Genomic DNA, 22188 nt, shown 5'->3' with positions numbered 1-22188 from the left:
ATTCATGACTTTTCTGTCTGTTTTGAAAGCTGGAGAAGGGACTTTTTTTCCCTTGCACAGAAACCTCTGATAATAGAACAGCTCCTTGTGTTATTATTCTATTTTAAAATGAAAGCTGCTAAAGGAAGAATTGCCTAGTGTAAACAGTTCCCCAACTTTCCCTTTATAAGATTCCATTTCCAGCAGCCTTTAACTTTCCTAAGCATTGCCATTTTGGCTAAAGTTCTGCAAATGAGACCCTAGGTCAAGTAGTGTCCTCTCCCCTTTCTCCTGCTTCCCCTGATCTCTCTCCCCAATCATCTCTGAAAGGTTTGTTTTCCACGACTTTCCCATGACTTGCCCAGCTTTCCTTAGGAAACACAGCAAAATTAGGGATCAATCCCAGTTCCCTAATGAAACTTAAAAACTGATAACCACAATCAACTTGGTAATACAGAAATTCTGCAGAATATTAGTCTTTAAAAGCAGATTGGTCATGGACAAAGAAGGTGTCTTAAAGTTGCACATAAAAAATCAGAACGTAGTTTTTGAAGCTAGTGACTGTTTGACTTTGCACTGTAGCATCTCCTGCATGTGGATTCCCCCTTATCAGGCAATATGGATGGAATTCAGCTGCCAAAATTCAGATGTTGGAGGCATCACCTTCAGGCAGCTTTTAAAGTCAATGGGGAAAAGCCGGCACTTCTAAGATGCAATTCATTTAGCCTGCTTTAGACACTTACCTTTGGGTGAAATGAATTGCACACCAGACGTGCCTATTTGCCCTCCTTGATTATAATGTAAATAACTAGTTCAGATGTAGATATCTGAAATTAGAGGATATGGGTCCCATCTTGTATATGAAGTACATCAAACTCATTATATTCACCATTTCAACAACAGATTTAATTTATATCTAGAAATGTTGTCCTGCCTATGCCTTAAGGCCATCACAGGTACAATAAAGCATCACTCTTGTGTTTGCTCCATGCAAGCAGGAACCTACTAGAGAATGAAGGCTGAACTGCTTGATGCAAATCTCAAGAGGATGAAAAGGAATGGAAAGATGGGACAGAGAGTTGTAGAAACAAGGGAACATGACAAGGAGAAAAGAATGGGATAAGAGATAGCAGTGTTAAGAAAGAGTAGAGAGCGAAAACTGTTGTTTTCACTTTTGGACAAATGGTACCCACTGAATAGGTATTCAATATTTAATATTGTTTTTAACGCTCCATGCATTATTAAGTGCCAACTGTATGTACCTGCATTCAATAGGAATTTTTTGTTTGTGCACCTTCCTGAGTGGTTTCCACAACAGGGTTTTATTTCACAATAATTTCTCAAAACACTTGTATATTTGTACTTTTCTCCATTCCAAAGTGTGGGTCTGACAGACTAAAACCAAAGGTGTCAAGACTGGCACCTAGTTTGGGAAGGCTACAACCTATTTTTTCACAACAGTCCTTGTTTTAGTAGAAATTTAACTATTCAGGACAGAACTCTTATCACCTCAATGGTAATCAGCACTACTACAGAGCAAGTTCACCTGAATACAGTAGGGTACACCATCCCTCCAAAATAAACACTCAACAAAGACAGAAGCACCCAAAAAATAAGGAAAATGGTTTGATTTGTGAATGCCATGAGTCCATCGGTTCATTTTATTTTTCAAGACCAATGTTTCTATATTTAAGGGAAAACACATGAATAAAGAAAGTCAGTAATTCTTCTGTACCACAGAAGTCAGGAATGAGATCCCACTCTTCCCTACTAAGGTCTAATCTTCCACTGACATCCAAGCAGGCTGATCAAGAAAGCACCAGCAGCCTTACCAGTTCAGGTGGTTTAGACTGTCATTTGATTTTTAAAACAACAAAGTAAAAAGGAGAGATCTCTTCTACACACTGATGTTTTCACAGCCACCAAGCCTGCAAAATTAGCAGCACAGAAACACCAGGTGATGTTAAACTCATGCAGGAGAGACAGACTACTCCTTTCATGGCACAGATGTCCTTATGTAGGTTTTCACAGAACGATGTTCTTTACTTCTTATGAATACAGACTAAGTGAATGTTTTAGCATGCCACCTCTCTTACCTTAGTATCTTTCTAGAAACATATTTTTTTAATAAGCACTGACTTCCTCATTAGGTCACAGTATAGATAAAAATTTGAGCAAAAAAACCATTCTGCATTTAATAATTTGATCATAACAGTTTAAGAGGACTTCTTTCCTCTATAAAACAAAATTAAACTCATAAATCTTTACTCTTAAGGCATTATGCTTACATTACAGAGTACCAAGAATCATATGGTGAACATAATTACTTTTTTTCATTTCCAGCTCCCATTAAGTAAGTGCAACCAGGAACACTTGTAGACATCCACATTCAATCTGACAAAGAACAGAGGTGAATGATTCCCCTTTTTCTTTCAACCAGACAACTCACAAATGTAAAGTTACATACATAAAGTACACTGAGTTGAGGGTTCGTATTTTACTATTTAATACAGCTGACTGTATGACATTGTGTTCTTATCAATCAATCAAGCTACTAATGTTCTGTTTTATTACAAGATCTGTTATTCACAGGGTGAATCATTTGGTCTTCATCTTTCTGCAAAATGGGATGCTACACGCGGGCTGCAAAGCACGGTTTCTTCACCTCTCCTAATACAGAAGTCAAAGAAGAGTAACTCAAAGAATATGAAAGTAGGGAAGAGATACCAGATTTTGGTCTCAGTGCCACCTTCTCCTCTCACAATATTTCTTCACATTCAACCTATCTCCTGAACGTGTGTGTTCCTCTCCAAGATAAGGTCTAATTAGTACACATTCTAATTCTCCTTGGATGTAGCTTTCCCTCTGCTTATTTTTATGCTATTACTGAACTCTAATTCATATTTGTCTTCCTGCCAAATCATTGTACAATAACAGTCATATAGTCTTCTTTTCCTTCATGTATTTAGTATCTTGGTGAAGATGAGCTGAGTTAAATTTAATTAGGGGAGAGGAAAGAGTAAAAATAAGGGTGTTGCTGATGGCAGCTGCCCTAGCATTTGAACATCAAGGCCAACATCAAACTATCACTGTTTCTTGAAGCTGAAGAATAATATGCAGTAAAAATGTCCTCCTCTTTCCAACGACACATTTTGGGCAAGAATCTGGCTATTGACATCTATGTGTTAGCCAACTCATAACCAGACTGAAGTAACTTGTCTGGTCTTGACCATCAAATACCAAAAGCTCCAGATTCATTGAGTCGCATACATTGTGAGAAAGACTGCTAAACAATCACACCCCAAAGATATGCAATTTGCTTTGTCCTTCTGTACCCAACTTCTTGCTTCAAAATTCAAATCCAAGTCATTATCTTCATTTTTAAATTTGCCCTTGGGTGGAAATCATTCAAGATCCAAGAGAGGACTTCCAAGAGATCAAGTAAAAATTGGTTTATTAATAGTGTGCGGTTTTCTACAGCACAGTGGCAACTATCATTCTTTTTCATTCTTCTCTTTCACTGCACTTTCTTCTGTGTAGAGTCACCAATTTGTAGTTATTTTCTCCAGCAAAGAGATTCTACAAGCTTTTGCTGGAAAAAGAGACCAGAGGAGTTCATCTGGCTTCCCTGATTCAACCCCAGACAACCATGAAGTCAAACTTCATTGAGGCAGGAGAATGCACACTTGTAGCCTCAAGTCTAAAGGAGTTGGGCTGTTTGTTTGGTTTTTATGGTAAGATTTATTTATGTCATATTAGCTACTACTCTTCAAGATAAGTAACTAACAGCAAGGAAAAGTACTGACTACCTGAAAACATAACATAAGAATAGCAAAACAGCTCATCAGATAATTTTAAAGTGGGAGTCTCATATAAATAGGTGTCTTCAAACTGCCAGCTGTCATGTTAGTTACGTGAAAAAAACATCCCTCTCATAGCAAAATCCACGGTCACTTATTAAGCATCCCAAATTTTCAAAATCATCCCTGTTTAAATAAGACTTTTATTTGGCCTATACAGCATTCTTGCAACCACACATTATAGCCTACCATTCACGTAATAAAATACTTCAAACAAAGTATTTTGAAAAACATAATAAAAATGCATTGAGTGTTTTTGTCTGTGTATTAAAGTCTTTGTTTAGGTCATTTTAAAAAAAACCGAGGGTGGTAGTAAGCTACACAAACAAGAGAAGTTTGTGCTCTCTGAAGACAACTGACTGCAGTTAATGATGGTGACATACACGTTTATTTCTACATGTCACATTTCCACATTCCAACCTGTTATCAACAGTCAAAGGATTAGTTCCCTGGCCAAAAAGCAAAAAATCCAGTATTTTGTAACAGGAGTTACAAACCTATCATTTCAGAAGCCTTGCAATTATTAGACTTCATTTATAGTCCCAGAGCTTGATAACAACATTATGCAGCAAAAAATCCTCCATTTTTTTCAGATGCAACAACTGAACCCCAAATCTCACAAAGCACTTCTGTTTTGGTTTCACACTGTAGACCTAGCAAGGTATCTGGAAGAAAAAGGACCTCACACCGAGATTAAAGACTTATCCCACTTTTCTTGCCATTCATTTGGCCAGATCTAGATAAGGTGTTGATAAACTGAGTCAAGCATAGTTGCCCCAAGTAGTTGAGCATAGGACCCCAAGATGCTCAGGGGCTGAAGCACTTGCCTTGAGAGGAAAGCCCAGGGGAGCAGGGCTGGTTCAGCCCGGGGAAGAGGTGACCTCGGAAAGGACCCAGCATTTGCCTACCAATACGCATGCGAGGATCACTAAGAAAGGCGAAGAGGCTGTTCAGTGGTGCATGTCAGGAGCAGAAGAGGCCATAAATTGAAAGAAGAGATGTTCCAACCTTGTACAAGGAGACACTTTCTCACACGAAGGCAGTGATGCAGCTCGCCCACAGAAGATTTCAAAACTCAACTGGACACAGTCCTCAGCAACCTGTGTCTGAACTTAGAGCCAGCCGTGCTTGGTTCTCCTTTCCAACCTGAGCTACACCACAATCCCCTTCTGCTTTATCTGGCTTTTGGAATGCAGAAGAAGATCTGTTCCTGGTTGAGGTCACCTGCAGCATCACCCTGAGCTTGGCCACTCAACAGCACTGTGAAATACATAATTTCCTGGTTTAGAAGTTCTCAGAAGCAGACTTCATTATTTTTTCATACACATATGTAAACATAAGGTCATTTTTTTTTCTTTTATGAAGGATGTTGGTGTTTAAAGTTTTCAATAACACATTTCAATATGAAATGCAAGTATCATAAGACTATAGTTAATCAAGTCTGCACATCCACATGATGACTACTTGTAGGCAAGTACTCGCATTTTCTGTATAACTTTTTAATATATATAAACACACAGAACCACCCCTTCTGTAACTTACAGATTACTCGGTCTGAAGTAAACACCTGAGAGTCCAATAAATTACAACATGTTTTTTCAAAATCCAAATACCAGTGACATCTTCTCCTTGCTCGGGTCTTGCTGTTCAAATCTGAGCAGTATTAACCAAACCAGTTCCTGACGGAATCCCAAGTTCACCATCCCCTGCTGTGAATTACTTTCATGTACTCTACTGCTCGCCAACCCCACCATCTCACTGAGCTTCCCCATGCTGCGGTCACAGGCTTTCAACTGCCCCCGGGGAATGCCTGTGTCCTCAAGAATTTATAAGCCAGCATGCCATTAGATGGTCACTACTCATGGGACACCTCGAACCACACTGGGCAGCAACAGCTACTACAGTACTACTACAGTACTGCAGAAAAGCAGCGCCAAACCCTTCTCTCCCTGCTTTACTACGTCCAGGAAAGGCGCGCACAGAGCAAGTAAAAGCTATTCGTGCACGCCAGCCACACTTCAGGAGGCTGTTTGGGGCAGGAAGCCTCGCTCTGCTCCGGGCACAGGGTGACTGTTAGTTATTCACACAGGCGCTGCTGTTTGTCAACACCGCTCAGGCGCCGCTCTGCCAGAATGGGGCAAACGCTGGACCCGAAGGCGGCTGCGGGACACCCGCTTCCCTCCTCGGAAGGAAAAAAAAAACCCCTGGCCTCCAGCCGTGCCCTGCCCGCCGGCCCCCGGCACCGCGGCTCCCATCGCCCCCCCCGCCGCCCGCTCTCCCGCCCCCCGCAGCGTCCCCGGGGAGGAGGCGCGGGGTCGCGCTTACCGCGGGTCCGGGGAGCCAGGGGGCGAGGCGGGCGTGGTCCGAGCGGCAGCGGCAGCGCAGCCGCCCCCTCGAGCGTGCTGCGCCTTCTTCTTCGGGCGCCAGTGGGGGAACGCGGAGCGCCGCTTGGGCGCGGCGGCGGAGGGGCAGCGGCGTGGGGGGGCGGCCGCCCCTTCGGGCTCCGAGTCCTCCGACTCGCTGAAGCCGAAGAAGCGCTGGAAGCGGCCGCGCCGCGCCATGCCGGGCTCCGAGCCGCCGCGGTGGGCGGCGGGGCTGTGCGCGGCGGCCGTGCCCTCCCGCTGGCAGCCGGGGCAGGAGCGGCAGCGGGGTGAGGGCGGCGCGGGCGGCGGCAGCTGCTCGCAGCGCAGCGGTGCCTGCGGTTTCGGACTCTCCGCGGGCATGGAGGGGGCGCCGGTGGCAGCCGCCGGCCTCAGTGTATGCGTTTAATAAGGCGATTCCCTCCGTCCCTCCCTCCCTGCCCACCGCCGGCCGCGTCGGTCCCTCCCCGCCGAGGGAACCGCGCCGCAGCAGACTCCCCGCCGGTGGCACAGGAAGGGAGCGGCCCGCGTGTGATCCGTGCCCAGGGTGCGCATTAGGGGTCATTATCTTGTTGTTGTTTTCTGCTAACCCTCAGGTGTGCCCCGCGCCCCGGACACTCGTGTAAAGTCGCGGGGAAAGGCTGCGCGCCCGCCCGCACCGCGCAGGGGCAGCACCGGGGGCTCCGCATCCCGCCCCCGCCAGCCCGGCCGTACCGGCTTCCCCGCCGCCGCCCGCCCGGGGAGCCGAGGGGGCTCCTCAGGAGCCAGAACAGCCCAAACCCTGCAGCGCTGCTTTTTGTCCCGGTGCCCGCGACATTAATTAATTAGCTGCTTATCCCTCTCCCTGGGAATAAATTGGCTTTAACCGTCCTGCTGGTTCGTTATTCCGCCAAGTAGGGCCGAGGAAGTGATTTCGCGGGGAGCCGTTCCCGCGGCACGGCGCGGGCAGGGTCGTGCCTCTCTGCCGGCTTGCGACGGGGACGATCGTATCAGGTCATATCGTGAGCAGCCTCTGCCAGGACGTGGTGGTCCCATGTGTCCCTCAGTGATTTTGGGAATCTTCTCTTAAATGACCCCGAGGTTTTCTCCAGCTTTCTTTGTGGGACTTGCTGTTCTGCGCTGCGTGATACCGTCTCTCCTAAATTGTAATCAGCACGCATTTGTCTGGTACAAGGAGTTTTTTAGGGTTTTGTTTGTTCTGATTTTGCTTGCTAATGATGGGACACGGAGGTTATAATCGTCTGCTAAAAACGCTAACATAATAAAAATGTCTGTGTGCCGGAAATCTTTAAATTCACTATTAAAAAAATGTCATAATCAGCCAACAATTGACGAACAGTACATCGAGATGGACATAAATTAATGCTGGGGTCTCTATGGCAGGAGGACAAGGACATGAGCAAGGCGGGGGAGGACAAAATACAGAACGGGTTTGGCTGAGCAGATCAGCCCTACCTATACTACTGTCTTACCCAAAGAAGTATGTATGGCAGGCAATTTGAGTTATTTTCCTGGGTTGTGTATAATTTACTTGGCTAGTGATTAACTAAACAGATTAACCTATGAAGAAAGTGATTTTTTCCCAGAATTAAAATAGGTGATGAGTACTACATTAAATGTGTGATGACAAAATTGGGCAGAACCAGAAAGGTAGACAGTTATACCCTCAGGAAGTGCATAAGGGGTTGAGAAAAAAATGTCAGTTTCAGTAAAGCAACTTATATAAGCATGGAAATCATAAAATCACAGAATACTTGAGGTGGGAATGGACCTCTGGAGGTTGCTCAGGACAGCCCCCCTGCTCAAGCAGGGTCAGCAAGAGCAGATTACTCAGGACCATGTCCAGTTGGGTTTCAGGTACCTCCAAGGACAGAGACAGGAGACCTAAAGGAGTCAGGAGACCTGAAGATGAAAGGTAGTATGCTGTCCTTGATGGATGGTTAGGAAGAAAGCAGGAAGTCCTGTTTCCTGTATCTGGATAGGATTTTTGGACACTGACTCTACACTTTTAAGATCCAAATAGCTATACCTCTTCTCTTATTTTAGCCTAAAATTATTCCTTTCTATTTCCTTGACCAAAGATCCACAGCTGAAATAACCATGGCATTTTATGACATTCACTGTTGAAGAAGCCAGGTAGATATATTACTAAGTATTTGTACTACATTTCCAGTTAGGTCTCAGTTATAATCAGGATTCTGTTGTGCTGGAGTAAAGGTGAATATATTGGTGTTGTTGAGCCGCTTCAGCTAAACCGCACTGGAGAGAAAGGAGTCTGGGCCACTGCAGTCCCAGTTTCTCCTCTCTCTGCCACTGTGCCCACTGGATACCCACAGTTCTCAGCAGGCCAGATGGCCATGGGTATGTTTAGCAGACCTGTGCTACTTCATTCCACACCCACACAAAGACAGACGTGTATGGCCAGAAAACATACAGTTTAAATCACAGAACAGAAAAAAAGAAAAAAAAAAAAAAGGAGAAGCACAAGGCACGCATCTTTTTAAATCCTTTTAGATTATCTCAGCAGGGTCTGGATCAGCATCGACATCATAGACTACCTAGAAAATGCGTAGAATTAAGTATCTCTCTGGAGCAACAAATATAGGAAATAAGCACATAACATCAGCTTTGAGGTGTCCAACGTTTCTGCTTCAGTGCTGGCATACACCACAATATCCTGATACATGAACGTAGGTGAAGGGTATTTGATTGGTGGGATTTGTTCATATTTTGGCCGTATCAGAACAACACATGATCTTGATCCAAACAGATTTGTGGAGGCTCAGTGCTTGTAGTAGTACTTGTTCCTAGGCTTATTTAGAAGATTTGGACCTCTTCTTTCAGGAAAGGCATTTTTAAGACCATTAGTTAAGACAGAAATTCATAGCCATTTAGGAAAGTTTAAGTGATGGTCATGTTTACATCAGCAGTCCTGACACATGTCACAGAACAAGTCAGTCTAGCTTTTATCTGAACCAACACAGTTTTGCAACTGTTCTTAGTAATTTGTATCATTGAAAGATACGCAACAAACTATCCTTCTCCTGTTTGGTTTCATTCCAATATGGTGAAGGTGATCGGCTGTCTAGATTAGACTTCGTCATATTCAATATCCACCTAGCTTGACTGCACAGTGTATGTGAGATTTACAAAAATCACAGAAGCATACTAATTTTGGAATTATGATGAGAATCGGACACATATAAACTCAAAATCTGCAAAGCTGTTACAGAAACTAAATAACACACAAGTTAAGATAACACGATTTATTCAAATCGTTGTTCCTCCCTTTTTATTGTTTCAAAACAGAAACACTGTTCTAATATAAAACTGTGCCAATATATGACAGACACAACATTTGTGAAAACAAAACAAAACAAACACACCCTCCCCCCCCAACAATCTAGAGCCCATAGGTAAATTACAGAAAAATAGGAATGGACTATCATCAACTTTCCTGCCAAATATTTTATCTTAATTTCCAATACAATAGAGGTTTGACATTTTCTCCAGAAACAGTACATTGAAGTTAACAATTGAGATTCAGCTAATTTGCTGCCAGAATATAGGAAGAGTGGTTTGGATTCCCACACTTTGGTGCTGGTGACAAAAAAGCAATAAGGTATTCAGGGGCCTAAATCCTGCCTGTGTCCCGCATAAAGCATGGAAGACCCAAACCGTGATCCTGAAATCCCACATTCATTTGACATCTAGCCCTATAGGCACCTAAATTCCAGAGGTGCCTCCCTGTTTGTCTGGAATGTGCCTCAGGTTGTTAGGGATTCACCTCTCCACATGCCCAGAACTGCCTTAGTCTTCACAGGACTAAGTGCTGGGTGCCTGGTTCTTGCCTAAGTCTGACAAGGAGCTAAAAAACAGGTATTGCTTGGCCTAAATCTCCACTGGGACTCCCTGTGGTTGGCATATTTACGTGCTGTTTAACACATGTAATAATACCAGGCTCTGTACAATGCTGTTCTGGCTTCCATTTTTTTTCCAGGAATTCAAAGGTACGATGTAGAAATAGGAGTGGAAATGGTGGCCTTAATTCAGGAATAACCTACCTACAAGAAGATGTTCTACCCCACAGTCATATTGCCACTAAAGCTTTTTTTTCTGGCCCAACAAAACTAGAGGTTCCCTGGCTACACCTGAAAGGAGAAGGAGCGAGTCCCATTCCATGCCTTGAAAGAAAAGGCATAAATACATATCCTCAGTAAATTATCAAACATGGCAGAATGTGGGTGATCATTCTTGGTGGTTAAAGACAGTCTGGAATCAAAAAGGGAAAATGCAGTGCAATATTATGACCAGGGAAAGTCAAGGCTAAGGACTAAGCTCAGGAACATGCCAGCAGGAATTGCAGCTTCAGCAATAGGTAGGAAGCCAGAGAAGCCTTAAAACAAATACAAGGGCAAACCCCATAAAGGTCAGCGAGTCCATGTCACAGGGAAGGGCTTTGGAAAAAGAGCAAGCAGAGATCGAATGAGACTAGGACTAAGGAATCTGGAAGCAAGAGCCAAGGATTTCGTATTCAACCAAGAAGTAAATTTGGAAGCCATGAAGAATTTGTGGGATTGCCTTACCTACCTGGCAGGTGGGGCAAAACATCAGTCAGTCTCGAAGGGCAATCTTCACTTAGTCAATGTTACTGGTGTGCCAGTTGCCATGACTTACCCTGGTCTATCAGGCAACCATGTGGCTGGATTGCCTGGGGAGACACACGGGTGAGCACGCAGGTGCTGGAGCTGGAGTAGATGGAGGCACCTCAGGTTCTGAGGGACATTTTGGAGTGGGGATGAATTTCCACAACCTCATGCTCTGAATTTCTTCTTTCTTGTACATACTGCATGATTACTTCAGGCAGCACTTCGGCTTTGTGTGATGGATGCTTTTGGTTTCATTTTGCGGTGTCTCGTTCTCACCATGGTCCAGTATGGGATCTTTGGCATTTAACTCCACCCGTGAGCTGGTACTTCTGTTGAAATCATACAATGCCCATCTCTTAGGTGCTAGTTATTGATCAGATCAAGTCAAAAATGCATATGACCCTCGTCAGGGTCAAGATTTCACCTTCATTCTTCTGATAGCTTTTGCTTGATTCATAATTCCATTATATATGGATAGTTCTGCCAAATCTGTTCATACTCTAGGTAAGATTTTTACTGCTTAAAGTGAGTAGTCCACAGCATACAGGAGTGGATGGATTTAGTAATGGGAAATTAGCATATAAATAATTCAATTCAATATTAGAATGATTTCTTATTCTTATTGTTGCTGCAAAATGCAAACAATTTATCTGAGACTTTGAGTAGCCTATATATTCACATAGGTGGAAGGTGTTGTATAGACCTCCCCCCTGCTACCCACACACTTCCTGTCAGCTACTCAAAGAAAAATCCTGCAACCCATCTTTGGGCCTTTAAAGAGGCTTTAGAATTAGAATCCTACAGCTCAAGGGAAGGAAATATAAGTCAGTATGTAGTTCATGGGGTTCTATAACTTCAGTGCTTACCATTAAAAGTGTCCCACAAAATGGCCAAGGTGTAGCATGTGATCTTTAACTATAACATAGAGTTCTACAGTGTTATCTACAGCCATCCTATTTCTTTTAATGCAGAAGTGAACTACTTCTGCATTAGTTACTACCTCCACATAATACTCACATTGTGATGCTCACAGTGAGAGTGCTTTGTTCGATATTAATGCCAACTAGGTGCAGCCCATGAGTCCAGGCAGATAGCCAAATAGATTTCAGTTATGAAATGTTCATGAGTTCCTGGTGTAGGACATCACTTTCATTCTTGCTCATACAACTGTGGTAGTAGTTTTCTTTCCCTCTCCGATGAGTTTGCAGAAAAATGCTGTCCCACAGAAAACATTTCTTTCAGGGGTTTCCTTCTCTGATGCCTGCTAAGCACTTTTCTTATTCTGTTAATGACAATCCGATGTTACTTTTCTCTTAATTGTAATTACCTTTCATTGAAGTGCAGTGTCAATACGAAACCAGGATAACACATATATCCCACTTCAGTCTTGCTCTTAGTATCCAAGCATTACGTTCTTCTGACCCCCTGTAAAAGATCAATTTTTTCTCTGTGCACTTTTCATCTCCTAGTTTCTTCAAAGCTTTCAATCTTTTGACTTTTCAGTCTGTGTAAAGAGTTTACATAAAGATTCTGTGCCTGGTCTCAAGCTGAACATTAAAATCTCTCAAACTCTGTATGTATGCTATGTTTTTTGTGCCAGCTCCCTTAACGTCATCATTCATTCACTATGGCGTTAGAGATTTTTCAATAAGTAGCTTTTTCCTTTCTGAAGCTGTAACAGGGCAAGATAAAATAGCTATGAGAAAACAAACTCTCTAACTAGACTGAAACAAATGCTGTGGAGGATGCTGAGAGGAAAGAACCTTCCACATTGTGGCAAGTTTTCTTTCTCATCTTAGTGATTCTGTAGACTCAGAGAAACTGAGTGGGAGATTGTGCTGCCCTTGTGCATCTAGGGCTCCAGGCTCCTCTGGAGTTTGATTTAAAAAAAACAAAATTAAAAAAACATTAGTTCTAGCACTCTGCTCTCCCATAGTCACAGTGTCACAGTTTAAAGCTGAGACCATAAATGAATGCAATTTAAAAATACCAAAATTAACATAATAATGAGGCATTAGGAATTTAATACTGGCAAATTGTTAATTTACTGCTTAATTTCAAGATGTGCTTATGTTTTCCTGAGTAGATGTAGCTTTGCTGATGTGTGTATATTCCCAGGTTAATATTTTTTGGCTTTGTTTATCTTGCTTTCTAGTTTTCCACTAGCATTGCTATACTTTTATGGTTGCCCAAAAACTAAGCTATAGCTCATGTTCTTATTTTGCATCCTAATCTGTATTTTAATTATTCTCTAGGTTGAAAGGAATTTGGAAACCTGTCACCTTAGAGAACAATTTTTATTTTAAGTTTGACTTATTCAGCATTGACCTTCTATTCTATTTTCATCATATTCTTGTAGAAATCTATCAGCCAGCATTGCTTGAGTTAGGATATGATCATTCTCTTTTAGTTTTTAAGACATTTAAAAGTAATTATTTAACAGAGATTCCAAGTGTATTACTTAATCAGTAGCCCTGGAAATTAAATACATAATTATTGGTTATTTATTATTATTCATACTAACAGATGAGCTGGGAAATGTACAAGCATGCAGGAAGGCAGGTCTCTATCTTCAGCAGCTTACACCCTAAAACCAAAATGCTAAAGACTGAAGCATAAGCACAGCTGATTAATTTGCTATGGAATGTGAGTGTCCTGTGACAAATCGAAGAGCTATCCAGTCTTCTGTAACCTGGTTAAGTGCTGAAGAATCTGCAATTAAATATTAAGCTGACCAGATGTAATTAAAACCATAACTGTTCCTATATATCTGCAGATAACACAGGAGCGTTACTCAGAAATTGAAACTGTTCATAGTTATGTTTACCAGTCACTTTTTCCTCCTGTGTCCTGTACACTACAGAGTCCTTTTGTCTGCCTGAAGACCCTGTGAAATCCATCCGCCGGTACCTCTCTGTGCAGTCATCAGCTCTGTCTGCTTCTTAGGTGGATCTGAACCTTGCACTGTCCCATGAAAAGTTGCCCAGAAGAGGAGGTGATGAAACAGCCTGATGAAGCAAACCAGTTATCAGGAGTCCCAGGGAGTAGAAGCATGAAGTGGCAGAGCTGTTCATCAGGATTTTCTTTTCCCATGATTGCAATCCCAGAGAATAAGGATGTAATATTTAAAACGAGCCCAAAGAGTGACTGTGAGAATGCAGGTCAGTGAATTTCTCCCATCAATAAACAATAATTAGGGAGTTATCTACTACCTGGTCTACATAAAAGTAGATGAAAGAGAATGAGTCTTCATAACCATGCCCTTCCCAAGAGGTTATCAAGGAAACAATATACTTATGAGTTGAGAGAAAAAAAGGGCTGTCATAGACCAACAGAAAGAGTAAGAATAATCAATATGAGATGAATCAAGCAATGGACTTCCTTAAACATCTCTGATAAGATTATAAGATAAAATATTTATCGATGAGCTATGGTATGTAGCAAGACAGTGAAATTTATGTGGGATAGAAAGTTTTGGGGGATAGAAAAGTTTGCGGGGAATTCAGGGGTATTGAACAAAAACCTCAAACTGGCTGGAAGCAGCACCATAAGGATGAAGTAACGGGTAACAGCGGCTAAGACTCCTTTCTCCAGGGGCCAGAGCACCCACCTGCAGGTCAGGCCTGCTGTCAGGAAGCTGAGCCCTGATGTAGGACACTGCAGAAGGACCAATCGTGTCTTTGGGCCATTACTATCTATTTCTGTCTTTGCACTGTTACTACCCGTTTCTGCTTACCCATCTGGCCGCAAGTGTTGCTGCCAAAAGAGACCTTGAGCAGATCAAAGATGACTGCTGTGCTCTAAGCTGTGGAAAAGGGGCCAAGGTTGTGTTCCTTTTTGATCTTACGCGTCACGTGGCTCAGCAGGAAAGGATGTATCTTGCAGATCAAAGCCAGTGTGGCTGGTGTCACAAGCAGGGCCTTTGGCTTTTATGCTCATGGACCATCTTCTGGGAGCAAGGACTGGTGGGGAGTGATGCCACCTGCATGAGAAAGAGAGGCAAGAGCATCTTTCCCAATAGTCTTGCTAATCTATTGAGAAAGGCTTTTAAGCAGGTACATCAGGGTATGGAGATCAAAGCCTAAAAAGAAGTGGAGAAACAGGTTGAATTTAGGATGCTAATGGATGTGAGGAAAGTACGTGGTAAAGACCTGGACTTCAGGACAGTGGACTTCAGCTTGGTCAGGGAACAGGTAGGCGGGAGTCTCTGGCGAGCCAAGAAAGAAAAAAATCCCATTGCAGCTGATCTTCAGATAAAATCTACTTGAAGCACAAGAATGGTATGGTCTGTCGTGGCTGTACAAGAAGAGGGACAGATACGGCAGGAGGCCAGGTTGGCTGAAGAGGAAGTTTCTAGCTGAGCGCAGACACAGAAAGGAAGTATGCAGAAAGTGTAAGCAGGGGATGGCTATCAAGAAATCTCGCAGCATCACCCAGGCATGCAGGAGTTGAGTTAGGAAAGCCACGCAGAGCTAAGGTTGAAACCTCCAAGGAATCTGGAGGGCAACATGAAGGACTTCTACAGGTAAGCAGCCTCAAAAGACAGATGACAGAAAATGTAAGCTCACTGCTAAATAGTGCAGGCAAGCTAGAAAGGACCCAGTGACAAACTACGTGGAAAAGGCTAAAGTACTTAATGCCCTCTTTGCCTTGTTTTTTACTGGCAAGGCCAGGTCTCTGTACCTAGTAGCAAACTAGGGGGAAAGAGGTATTACCCATTGTACAAGAGGATCAAGTTAGGGAGAATTTAAGTAATTTTGGACATGGGACCGGATGAGGTGCGTCCACGGAAGTTGAGATGGCTGATGTCTTTTTCATCTTTGAAAGGCTGCGGCAGCTGAGGGAATTCCGCAGTTGCTGGTAAAAGGCAAATGTTACATAAATATTTTTAAAAGCCAGGAAGGAAGACCTACAACCTGGGCAGCTCCTGGGAAAATTAAGGAACAAGTCCTCCCCATTTCAGGCACATGAAGGACAGAGGTTGACTGGAACCAGCCAGCAGAGATTTATCAAGGTTAAATCATCCTTGACCAACCTGATTGCCTTCTATGATGAAATGGCTGCCTCTGTGGATGAAAGGAGAGTTACAGATGTAGCTTATCTGAAGCAAGACTTTCAACACAGTCTTTTACAGTATGCTGGTAGCTAAACTGAGGAGATGTGGACTGGATGAGTAGACTGAGGTGAGTGAAAAACTGGTTGGACTGCTGGGCTCAGAGAGTAGTGGTTAATGGTTCAAGGTTGTATTTGGTTTGCATGGCAAGGTTTTGGTAGTGGGGGGTGCTACAGGGGTGGCTCTGTGAGAAGCTGCTAGAAGCTTCCACCATGTCCCACAGAGACAGTTCCAGCCAGCTCCAAGATGGACCCACTGCTGGCCAAAGCTAAGCCCTTCAGCAGTGGCGGTAGTGCCTCTGTGATAACATATTTAAGAAGGGGAAAAAAACCCGCACAACACTAACAGTAGTGAGAAGAGAGGAGTGCAAGAGAATATGTGAGACAAACAGCTCTGCAGACACCAAGGTCAGTGAAGGAGGAGGGGGAGAAGGTGCTTCAGGTGCCAGAGCAGAGATTACCCTGCAGCCTGTGATGAAGTACATGGTGAGGCTGGCTGTTCTCTGGCAGCCCATGGAGGTCCACAATGGAGCAGATACCCACCTTCAGCCTGTGGAGGACCGCATTCCAGAGCAGGTGGATGCCCAAAGTAGGCTGTGACCTGGAAAGCCCATGCTGGAGCAAGCTCCTGGCAGGACCTGTGGCTCCATGGAGACAGGAGCCCAGGCTGGAGCAGGTTTGCTGTCAGGACTCGTGACCTCGTGGAGGACCCATGCTGGAACAGTCTGTTCCTGGAGGACTGCACCCCATGGAAGGGACCCACACTGGAGCAGTTCATGAAGAGTTGCAGCCTGCGGGAAGGACTCACGTTGGAGAAGTTTGTGAAGAACTGTCTCCCATCGGAGGGACAGCACACTGGAACAGAGGAAGAGTGTGAGGAGTCCTCCCCCTGAGGAAGAAGGAGAGGCAGAGACAATGTGTGATGAAGTGACTGCAACCCCCATTCCCTGTCCCCCTGTGCTGCTGGGTGGGAGGAGGTAGAGAAAATTTTGAGTAAAGTTGAGCCTGGTAAGAAGGGAGGGGTGGTGGGAAGATGTTTTAATATTTAGTTTTTATTTCTCATTATCCTACTCTGATTTGATTGGCAATAATTTTCCCCAAGTCTATTTTGCACATGATGGTAATTGGTAAGTGATCTCTCCCTGTCCTTATCTTGACAAGCTTTTCATTGTATTTTCTCTTCCCTCTCCAGCTGAGGAGGGGAGTGATAGAGCTGCTTTGGTGGACACCCTGTGTCCAGCCAGGGTCAACCCACCACAGAAGTCTAACTGGAAGCTGGTTACTAGTGGTGTTCCTCCGGCATCAATACTAGGGCCAGCGCCATTTGCCATTTTTCTCATTGACCTGGATAATGAGCTGGAACACACATTATTTCAGGTTTTGGATGACACAAACTGTGGGGTGGAGTGGTTGGTAGACTGAAGGGCTGGGCTGCCGTTCACATGGATCCCAGCAAACAAGAGGAATGAGCCAGTGGAAAAATCATGGAGCTCAACAGAGGCCAACGCAAACTCCCGTGCAGCAATGAAGGCCAAGCATGTACAGGGCTACGTTAGACACAGTGTGGCTGGTAAGTCAAGGGAAGGGGTTGTTTCTCCCCCCCACCTCCAGCACTGGTGAGGCCACTGGTATTTATACTTATGGAATCAGGTAGACTTCAGGATTTTTACTTTTTTCCCCCATCGACACTAACATCTATCTTCCTATTTTGTATGCATTGCACACTTACCTTTTTCCTGAGAAATCAGAGTGATTTAACAACTAGCTCATATAACAAATGTTCTACAAATACAACAAAGAGAGAAAACAGAAGAAATCACATCCAATATTGATTTTAAATTCCCTAAAGTCTTTGTAAATTTAAGCCTCCTTAACACTTCATTAATGGAGAAACAAAGATATCTCAGAGCTTCGGAACTGGGGTTATCAAGACTTTATTACTATGATATTATCAAAGTGAATTTGGAATCACTGATAAAAATTATCTCCCTGGATTAAATTGCTAAAGATCATCCAGTCATACCACAAAAACCATTTTTGTCTGAAATAGAGAAATGCTCTGTTACAAATTGGAAGCATTCCTTTTCAGAAAGCTAAGAAAGAAACCATGGTCCAGGTCAGATGTTAATAGATAGATGGTTTTACTGAGAATAGAAAATTACTTTTCTGAAGCCTTGGTGACTTGTGTGGGCAAGGAACCTGGCCTGATGTACTTACATCACACTTTGCACTGGTTTATCCATGGACCCCTATAATATTTGATACTTTAGTGCCATAGTATGTCAGGTTTCAGAAGTTAGCACATAGATTAGGATGTAATGAGTATCTGTGGGTGACCATGTCTAACTCAGATGCTTGAAATTAGGCAAATTTTATTGAAACGATTTTAATAAAAAGCTGTACAACAAGAAGGCTTCTTACCAAGGTATAAAAGATTAGTTGTTGATAATCAGCAGTTAATGCTAGTTTCAGTTCTGGGAGTTCCTGAGTACTGGGTGACACATGGGTGCTTAGTGTCTTCTTGTACTGAGGACTGGACTGCCCTTGTCTCAAAAGCTGACATCCCAACAACATTAACAGAAAGTTTCTGTTCAGATTAAAGGTGAAACAACTTCTTGCCTAAAAATAAACAACCTAAAGCCTGTTCCAATAGCCAAACAGCAGGGGATTATTATATTATCCTCCTTGTATTTTTGTTTTACTTCCTGGCCATGTGATGATTCAGCACTAAATTAGTGTTGATCCTCTGGCATAAACAGCTATATTTATGTATCACACGTAGATGGAGCCAATCCTGTCACATACCAAGATAGTATCAAAAAAGCCATTAGCCTTTCTTTCAGTATTCCCAATGGAAAAAAAAAAAAGGGAATCATCATCCTACGGCCTTTGGAATACCAGGCACTCCTCTTCAATAAGTGACAATACGTGGCAAAGTAGATATCATTTAGTTAACATGCAGAAGGGTGGAAATCTAGCTGAGTGAACAAATGGCTGTTGGCATTATGTATTAAATGTATTAAAAAATGTAAAATGTATTAAAAAAGAAAGCTTATGATCTGATTTAGGTTCATAAGAAATCTCCATCCATACATACATACTGCACAATTTTTAAAAATTGTATTGCCCCCCCTCCTCACTAAGACCAAGATGTCTTAATTATAAAGTAGCAAACACAAGAAATTTTGTTCAAGGTAAATATTAAGCAGCGGACTTAGAGCTAGGAGTTCCTAATGTCCAGTTTCTTGCTTTAGCAACAAAAAACTTTTCTTTTTTACTCTGAAAGATGACTTAGGAATCTTACACTAGAATTAAAACAGAAAATCAGCCAAGTAAAAGAGACTTAACTACTGTGAGTGAAAACTTGGACAGCTGTCAGTATACTTCAGTTACTTAGACAAGAAAGAGTTTAGAAACAGTACAGAATATTTCCAAACCTATTCACCTGTTATAGAAGGCAAATATTAGTAGGCGAAGAGGGCATGAAAGGAGAAGTATATCCAGCTAAGAGTGAATTTTTGCTTCCACAAACATATAAATTTAAATTGGATCTGGAAAACATAAAGTGCCATTAGACGTGGTACTTGTGTCTTGTAATATTTCCAGACAGGTTTCAGATGAATGAATCAGCTTCTCATGTAATTAATCAAATTAATTCTTCACTGGGAGTAGGTAACAATGAACTATTTAGCTAGATATAAATAGCAGCATTATGTGTTTCATTTGCCTCTTACTCACTGTTGCATGTTAAAAGGTGTACATTAATGATTCTCACAATCTGTTTTTATTTACATACACAAAAGACAACAGCTTCAGGAATTAAAACAAAATATGTTTTGCTTTCTATTGAAATCTGTTAGGGAAACAAAGGGAAAATATTCATAGTGATTACTGATCAGTTCCTAATAAAGCAACACTAGAATAAGTTAAGTTTCACATATCCTTGTGTGTTTTGCCATTGATTTACTGGAGTAAGGATTTTACACAATGAGGACCCAGGCCTGAATAAAAGGAATTTTTTGTCTAGCTGCCAGGGTTCTTTGTTATACATACGAATGAGCCTTATTTTGTGTTTAATGTAGGTGCCATAAAATACTAGTTATATGAAAGCAGCATTAAATTCATTCCATGTGATCAAAGCAATCATTTATCCTAGTTATAGCAAAATATACAGGGAAATACTTCAGGTAACTTTTCAGCAACCAAATATCGGCATTATTTGCCTTCATCAACATAATCTAACTTTGTAACTACTCCTGCTTTGAGAAGGAGTGTTGGCCTAGAGGTCAGGAAGGGACTCCAAAGGTCCTTTCCAATCTAAATTACATAGTGATTCTGTTTACTAATCTTCATCTCCACTACCATTACACAAAAACATAACTGCCCACAAATATGTAAACCATCTGTTCTATTTATCTTATTTCTGTTAGAATTAATGCATCTTTCTTTAATTATAATCTTGTTCTTTACAAGCATCTTCACATTCCATGTGCTCACTAACAGGTGTTTGGATTTGGGTGCCATTAGCCAATGACTCACTGTGTGCTGTCTGATGATGACGTTCAAGATGGGGGAATATTGCTGGAGGATCTCTGGAATTGGAAATATGCTTCTTGAGCTCTTCCCCTTCCAATTTAGACTCCATTCTGCTGAGTGATGGTGCAACTTAAAGCATTAGATAACAATGTGGAAAACAATATGCCAAAGGAAGTAATTCCTTTTTTATTGTGACTATTTTGACATTATTTATAATTTTTGGATTAATTATTTATAGTCATATTAATATCAAAGTTGGTGTTCACGTCAGGTTTATTTGTTCAGTAGTTACACTATATCTCATGTATTTACCTACAACCAAGTTCATCTCAGTAGTAGTAGTACCTCATTTACCTACAAAACTTTTGCCTTTATAATCTCACACTGATTTTACAATGTATTTTACTGATGGTAACCACATCAGCAGTTTGATGGGATATTTAAATAGGAAGATACTCTAAATAGCAGGTTATCTCACTTACTTATAACTTACTGTGCTTTACTTTCTACTTAGCATCTTGTATCTGGATTCAGCAAAAGGCTCGGGCACTCAGTGCTGCTCCATTTTCAGCCTATGGACTGGAATCTATATGCCTGAGTCAGGTGCCTATGTTCCTTATATTATACATGAGAGAATAATGCAAAAGTAAATGTTTAATCTGTTTAGTAGTTGTCATTAGTAATCCGCAGAATGCTGATTACACAGTCTAGCTGGCCAATGGTGTGCTGCAAGAGCTGTAGCAGCAGAGGTTAAGTAAGATCTCCAGAGGCAAGCACAGGCAGCAGGGAGAATGGGTCACAGCCTCAGTGTACACACACTGTTGGTATTATTGCTAATAGCAGTGCTGGCAGACTTCTTCCTGACCAGCAGGAAAAATGAGTGAGTGCGGTTGTGCCAGTGGATGTTTCTGGGCCATTTTCTTTTCCATACAAGCTGGCATTAGTTTTAGTGATGCTGCTACAATGACCAGTCAAACCATTCGCCTTTTCCTGTAGAAGTGCTCTGAGGACTCATGGGTGGAAAGGGCAAAGAATAAACATGTGGTTCTCCTTGATTTCCTGTAGTGAAATCCATATGTGCAAAGCTTTCTGAAAGTTTGTGTATCTTGTAACCAGGGCAAACTACTTATTTTTGCAATGGTGCTGGCACCTCACAGCAGCTCCACTAGTCAATGCATCCTCACCAGACTGGTTTCAACAGACCTGTGACATCATTACAGGGGTTCCTTGCACAAATCCGTAGAGAAGCCCATAGCAATGACTGCTTGTGGGATGGATGCCTTTGTAATTGTGGGATCAGTTCTGCACAGATCTCCATGGACTTGTCCTTCTGCATCCAGATGTTTCTGCCATTCCAGGTCTGCAAGACAGTAATTTCCACACCATGCATGCTGGTTAAACTGCTGTGAGTGCACAGGGAACACTTCTGGAGGAAGCCCTCTCCTTCCATCAGCACAGCGTTAGCATGCGTTTTAGAGGTGCTGCCCAACACGTGCACCCAACACAAGCTTATGTTGCCTATATTTAGGAGTATAAGGGAACTGATCACTTCAGAGTGTAAAGCCTTTGCAATATGGCATGCACTTTGTGCCACCTTTCCCAATGCTTTGGGGTGGATCATACCAAATATGAAGTTTAATCCAGGTTTACACCAGTTTACCTGGGTTATTTTTCCAAATGAATGTATCACAA

The sequence above is a fragment of the Caloenas nicobarica genome, chromosome 3 (assembly GCF_036013445.1).
Source record: "Caloenas nicobarica isolate bCalNic1 chromosome 3, bCalNic1.hap1, whole genome shotgun sequence".
Classification (NCBI taxonomy): Eukaryota; Metazoa; Chordata; class Aves; order Columbiformes; family Columbidae; genus Caloenas; species Caloenas nicobarica.
Note: the sequence above shows the minus strand (reverse complement) of the source record.